Source organism: Cebus imitator, unplaced genomic scaffold (assembly GCF_001604975.1).
Source record: "Cebus imitator isolate Cc_AM_T3 unplaced genomic scaffold, Cebus_imitator-1.0 Scaffold18, whole genome shotgun sequence".
In the NCBI taxonomy this organism is placed as follows: Eukaryota; Metazoa; Chordata; class Mammalia; order Primates; family Cebidae; genus Cebus; species Cebus imitator.
Window position 1 is genome coordinate 5,663,093 of NW_016107333.1, and position 6,777 is coordinate 5,669,869.

Genomic DNA, 6,777 nt, shown 5'->3' on the forward strand with positions numbered 1-6,777 from the left:
CAAGGACTTGAACATGGGGCTCTAGACTCACAGGCCAAATAGCTCCGACTGTACCCAGCTGCCTGTGAAAGTATTATCTCTCCCATTTCCTGTCTCCTGCAGTAAACTGATGGTGGTTAGTACCTAGAGTCTCATCTTTCTTGGCTCTGACTCCTACAGAATTGTCTGCCTCTGAGCTTGGCAACTTGAAAGGCTATAGGAAGCTTGAGGAATGTGTGGAATAAATGTCTGAGCCGATCTCAACCTCCCCTAACCTAGCCTGCCTCCCTTATGTGCACAGACTCTAAGCTCCCCGTCTCCCCACATGTGTGCCCAAATGTCAGGGAAAGGCTGGGCAGGCCCCTCCCGGGAACTCCTAATCCACCTCCGCTGTCCTGGCTGTGCTGTGGCTGAGGACAGAGGATTCCTTGTTCCCAGTGCTTCCTGCCCAGAGATCTCCATGGGGCCCATGTAAGAAGAAGCCAAATCACTCCTTTTAACTGAGCTACAGCCACCCCCTACCCCCACCAGCAACATGCTCCTAGCTCTGCCCACCATTCATTCTACCTGCCGCAGCCTGGCTCGGCCCCACTTCATCCCCCATAGTGCCCACTCCCTACATGTAGGTGCATGTACATGCATGCACACACACACGCACACACACACAGAAATGGAAAACTCTCCTAGGGGTACAAAGATACTTCACACCAAACCAAAATCAAAAAACAGAGGATTCCAGAATGACAACATCACAGCCCCGGCAGTTGTGCCTTATTAATAACCCCACAGTGACATCTGCATGCTACTTCGCAATTTCCCAATCGACGTAACTCCATTGGCTGAGTTCCCTCTCTCCTCCCTCACCCTGCCAGGGTCACAGCACCTCCCAGTTGGGAAGAAGCTTTGACACGCTCCAGGATAGTGGTTTCCAAAGTGTCTCACGCAAAGCTAAGAAAGGGTCAGCTGCATTGTCTGGGGGCCGCTGGGGGCTGAGGAATTGGCCAGCCCTCCACCAACTCCAACCTACACGCCAACCCCTTCAGCTGCTTTGTACCTTGAGATTCTTTGGAGTGCACTGGAAAAGGAGATTTCCCTGTTGAAAAGACTGAAAACAACTCATTTAGTTTGACCCTCCTTCCAGGCCCAGCGCCATCCTTCACCAGCCATGGTGGCATGGATGAGCAATAGAGGCAAAGCTGTTGTCGAATACAGAGCTTGATGAATACGCATTTCAGCCACTACCCCAAAACAAGCGAAAACCAGGGAGAGCCCCCAGAACTGCCACCGTTTTTGACTCCACCAGAAGCAGGTGGCCTAGACAAGCCTCACACCTCCCCAGCAGTCAAATATGTCAAAATCAAGAGCCAGAGGGCCTGGAAGACCTCTTCACCCAACCTCAGCAGGTAAATAATAAGGCTATGCCTCCAGAACACTCACCCCTCCTCTGTCCACACCAGCTCCCCGGGGCTAGAAGTTCTGTCAGTCAGGCACCTAGAGGGAGGAAACAGCGTTAGCTCCTCAGAATAGCCCAGCCAGCATGTGCTGGAAATTGAGAGGCTGGCATTTGACTCTCTGAGGCACCTTAGAGAAGTTGTTGAACCTGTTAAACACAAGGCCTTAGGACAAGCCAGAGGGCAAAAGAGAAAGTAACAAATATCCAGTTGAAGCAGCGGCAGGGGCCAGGCAGCGAAGGGCCTTGGAGGCCAAAGTGAAGATTCCCTCTTTATTCTAAGAGCAAAGAGAAGCCACTAACTTGCAGGGTAGAGGCTGACCTGGAGAGGGGCAGGGGAAGCTGCAGAAGCATCAGTTAGGTTTGTGATTGTCTGGGGAAGATATTACGAGGGCCTAGGCTAGGGTGGTTGCAGAAGAGATAGAAAGAGGTGTACTGGGCAGGGCGCAGTGGCTCACACCTGTAATCCTAGCACTTTGGGAGGCCAAGGCAGGCGGATCATGAGGTTAGGAGTTCAAGGCCAGCCTGGCCAATACGGTGAAACCCCATCTCTACTAAAAATACAAAAATTAGCCGGACATGGTGGCATGTGTCTGTAGTCCCAGCTACTCTGGAGGCTGAGGCAGAAGAATCCCTTGAACCCGGGAGGCAGAGGTTGCAGTGAGCTGAGATCGTGCCACTGCACTCCAGCCTGGGCGACAGAGAAAGACTCCAACTCAAGAGGTATTTAAGAGGTGGTATCCCCAGAACTTGCTGGTGGACTAGATGTACAGGCAGGAGGGGGGTCCCCACCTCCAGGTGCCTCCTCAGGTGCCATGGTTATACCCCCAGCTGTCCATTTGACCTATCCTTGCCTCAGTCTCCCCACCTGTGAAATAAATATGGTTGGAATCAGTGATCCCTCTGGGTCTTTTTAGCATTCATTTCCTATTCTGGTATAATTCACTCAGAGTATGTAAGTCCTTTTTCAATCTTCCTTGAGCTCCAACGGCAGGTCGGGCTTAGTATGCAGTGGGGCAGGAGATCAGAGAGAGAAGCGTCAGGCACTCTGGACTCACACACTCAGAAGAGCCAATCTCCAGATGGGATGAGGTGTTCCTGCTTCATGTAGAATATGAGAATCGGGTGAACAGGAAGAATGTACAGTGGTTTATGAGCTTAGACTCTGGAGTCACTCAAACCTAGTTTGAATTCTGGTTCTAACATTTACTAGCTATGTGACCCAGGGAAGTCACTTTACTTCCTCATTTAGAAAATAGGATTAATAGTGTCTGTGCCCGGGGCTAACAGCGGGGACTAAATGAGATGACACCTGTAAACAGCTCAGCACAGCACCTTCTCACAACCGTCCAAGAGGTAGCAGCCCCATTCAAAGATGGGGAAACTGAGACCTAGAAGGATGAAATGACTCACTAAAGACCAGGTAGTGAATAAGTGGCAGAGCTGAGACCCCGACACTGGTGGCTGGGGTCTGGGGCCCAGCTAAACCACTACGTTGTACATATACCATTCTCATTCCTGCTTTTCAGATGAGGAAGTTGAGGTCAAAAAAGGACAAGTGAATAGGCCAGGTGCGGTGGCTCATGTCTGTAATCCCAGCACTTTGGGAGGCCAAGGTGGGCAGATCACGAGGTCAGGAGATAGAGACCATCCTGGCTAACACAGTGAAACCCCGTCTCTACTAAAAAAAAAATTAGCCAGGCATGGTGGCGCACACCTGTAGTCCTAGCTGCTCAGGAGGCTGAGGCAGGAGAATTGCTTGAACTCAGGAGGCGGAAGCTGCAGTGAGCCGAGATTGTGCCATTGCGCTGAGACTCCAGCCTGGGTGACGGGACTCCATAAAAAAAAAAAAAAAGAACAAGTGACTTCTCCAAGGTCACAGAGAGAATCAAAGGTAGGTAGAAAAAGGATTTGAACTCAAGCCTCCTTGATCAAAAAGCCCATGGTCTCTCCATGGATGCCCAGAAAGTACATGTATGTGGATAGGCTTCAAATTTCAGGGCGCTTTAAACCTAGAATAGGGACAAAAGCAAATTGGGGCCAATGGGTGTGTGTGTGTGTGAGAAATGCAAACTGGAGCCAATGAGGTGTGAGAGTGTGTGTGTGTGTGTGTGTAACAAATGCAAACTGGAGCCAACGGGTGTGAGAGTATGTGTGTGTACACATATGTATGCAGCTACCTTGAGAGGAAACCAGGAGGAGCTGATGAAACAAAAGCTGCTTTCTTGGAAGCCCTCTCTGGGGACTGGGCAGGAGAGAACGGCGCTGACAAGCAGGGCCATCCATCGTGCTGGGGCTGAGCTAGAGGCTGGATCTAAGCAAACGGAATCTGTTCCAGCTTGGCCACCAACTTGCTATGTGATCAGTTCTCTCTCTCTGTCTCTCTCATCTCTGTTTCTTCAACTTCAGAATGAGACTGTTGTACTAAACGTCAAGATCCTTTCCAGTTATAGAAGACTAATAAACTCTGGATTTCTGGTCGGGCGCTGCTCCTACAGCCTCGAATGGTGACATTAGCTGGTTCCAATACTACCACAATAGGGACAGGGTGTCCTGCGTTCAGGTTCTGGTTGTGTCGCCACATCACTTTCCCTTCACAGGCCTCAGCTTTCTCATCTGTAAATGGGAATTTATCTTTGCCTGATCACTTGCAGAAAGGAAGATCCAAAGAGCTACCCAAAAGCCAAGCAATCTCTTGAGGTATCATACAAAGTACCCCAAAAATCCCCATCCTAACTCCCACTCTCAAGCTATTTTAACTTCTTCCCCTCTGGCCAGTGTCCCCTCGAGACACATGGAATAACTGAATATGAGCCGCTGGCTGCAACAGTACTGTCGCGCCAACAGCCCCCACACCCGTAATAGTAGCAACCACCACACAGCAAATATTTGACTGCTCAGGCATGCCAGGCACTGCGCTAAATACTCCCTTGGATTATTTCTCAGCCCATCCCCTTAACCACCATTAGTCGCAGTTTGCAGATGAAAGACTCAGGTTCAGCAGAGAGAAGTGCCCAAGGTCACACACAGAGCAAGTGAAGGGCATAGCCAAGATGAGGACCCAGATCAAGGTTCTTCATTTGCCATCAGAAGCCCTGATCTGACCCTCGAGGCTATGGGGCTGTCCAAGGTAACATTCCACTAAGGGGCAAGGCCAGGGCTGGGGTGAGGTGTGGAATATCTGTCCTTCATTGACCTCCCAACCTTCCCCAAATAAATAGACTTTATATAGTCTACTATTATTAATCAAATGTGTCCAGCTCAACTCTGGCTACAACAGTGTTGTCAAATAAAAATATAAGGTGAGCCACATATATAATTTAGAAGTTTATAGTAGCTACATTTTATTTTCTACTTTATTTTATTATTATTATTATTATTATTTTTTTTTTTTTTAAGATGGGGTTTCACCATGATGGCCAGGCTGGTCTTGAACTCCTGACCTCAGGTGATCCACCCACCTTAGCCTCCCAAAGTGCTAGGATTACAGGCGTGAGCCACCGCGCCCGGCTTATTTTTTTTTTTTTGAGTCAGAGTCTTGTTCTGTCACCCAGGCTACAGTCAGTAGCACAATCTTGGCTCACTGCAGCCTTCCCAGGTTGAAGAAATTATTGTGCCTCAGCCTCCCAAATAGCTGGGATTATAGGTATGCACCACCATGCCTGGCTAATTTTTGGATTTTCAGTAGACAGAGTTTCTCCATATTTCCCAGGCTGGTCTTGAACTCCTGGTCTCAAGCAATCTGCCTGCCTCAGCCTCCCAAAGTGCTGGGATTACAGGCGTGAGCCATCATGCCTGGTCTTAGTAGTTACATTTTTAAAAAGCACAAAGGAATAAGGGAAATTAACTTTCATAATATATTCATTTAACCCAATATATCTATCTCAACATGTAATCAATGTAAAAAATACTAGGCTGGGTGCAGTGGCTCACGCCTATAATACCAGCACTCTGGGAGGCCAAGGCGGGTGGATCATGAGGTCAAGAGATCGAGACCATCCTGGTCAACATGGTGAAACCCTGTCTCTACTAAAAATACAAAAATTAGCTGGGCATGGTGGCGTGGGCCTATAGTCCCAGCTACTCGGGAGGCTGAGGCAGGAGATTTGCTTGAACCCAGGAGGTGGAGGTTGCGGTGAGCCGAGATCGCGCCATTGCACTCCAGCCTGGGTAACAAGAGCAAAACTCCGTCTCAAAAAAATAAAATACTATAGGCCTGGCACTATGGTTCACGCCTGTAATCTCAGCACTTTCAGAGGCTAAGGTAGAAGGATCCCTTGAGGCCAGGAGTTCAAAACCAGCCTGGCAAACATAGCAAGACCTTGTCTCTACAAAAAATAAAAATATTTAGCATATGAGGTGACACATGCATATAGTCTCAGCTACTAGCTGAAGTAGGAAGATCCCTTAAGTCTAGGAGTTGAGGGGTTGCAGTGAGCTATGATCATGTCACTCACTCCAGCCTGCAAAACAGAGTGAGAACCTGTCTCTGAAAAAAATTAAAACTAAAATTAAAAAGACTATAGAGATATTTTATATTTCTTATTATATGCTCTTCTAAATCCAGTGTGTATTTTATACTTACAGCACATCCTGATTCAGATGCTAAATATTCCTAAGATATTTAGATTCTCCTTGCCTTTACAATTTTTTATTTTTATTTTTATTTTTTTGAGATGGAGTCTCGCTCTGCCACCCAGGCTGGAGCGCACTGGTGCAATCTCGGCTCACTGCAATCTCCACCTCCCAGGTTCCAGTAATTCCCTGCCTCAGCCTCTTGAGTAGCTGGGATTACAGGCACACGCCACCATACCCAGCTAATTTTTGTATTTTTAGTAGAGATGGGGTTTCACCATGTTGGCCAGGCTGATCTCAAACTCCTGACCTCAAGTGATCTGCCCGCCTTGGCCTCCCAAAGGATTTGGGATTACAGGAGGGAGCCACAGAGCCCAGCCGCCTTTACAATTAAAAACAAAACAAAAACAAAAACAATGTATTCGCAAATCTAAGTTTCCAAACATGTATAATTTGTCAGTAAATAAATGGAGTATTCTTCTAAAATATTAAATAAGTTAAAATCAAGTAAAATTAAATCTTAAATAAAATTTAAAACTCAGCTGGGCATGGTAGCTTATGCCTATAATCCTTTGGGATTACTTTGCCCAAGCTCAGGAGTTCCGGACCAGCCTGAACAACATGGTGAAACCCCATCTCTATTAAAAATACAAAAAATGCCGGGCGCGGTGGCTCAAGCCTGTAATCCCAGCACTTTGGGAGGCCGAGGCGGGTGGATCACGAGGTCAAGAGATCAAGACCATCCTGGTCAACATGGTGAAACCCCGTCTCTA

The 6,777-nt window shown here is 47.8% G+C and overlaps 1 protein-coding gene across 2 annotated transcripts in view; it reads right to left on the reverse strand.

Moving 5' to 3' along the window:
- EPB41L1 (erythrocyte membrane protein band 4.1 like 1) overlaps positions 1-6,777 on the reverse strand; it is a 145,148-nt gene that overhangs the window by 122,565 nt on the left and 15,806 nt on the right. Inside the window, exon 2 of one of the 2 annotated variants that reach the window (XM_017512755.2) lies at positions 1,417-1,470. The exons of the other annotated variant lie outside the window; for it this stretch is intronic. The gene's annotated coding sequence lies outside the window, so the exon portion shown is untranslated. The remainder of the gene's footprint in view (positions 1-1,416; positions 1,471-6,777) is intronic. 2 annotated transcript variants of the gene reach the window in all.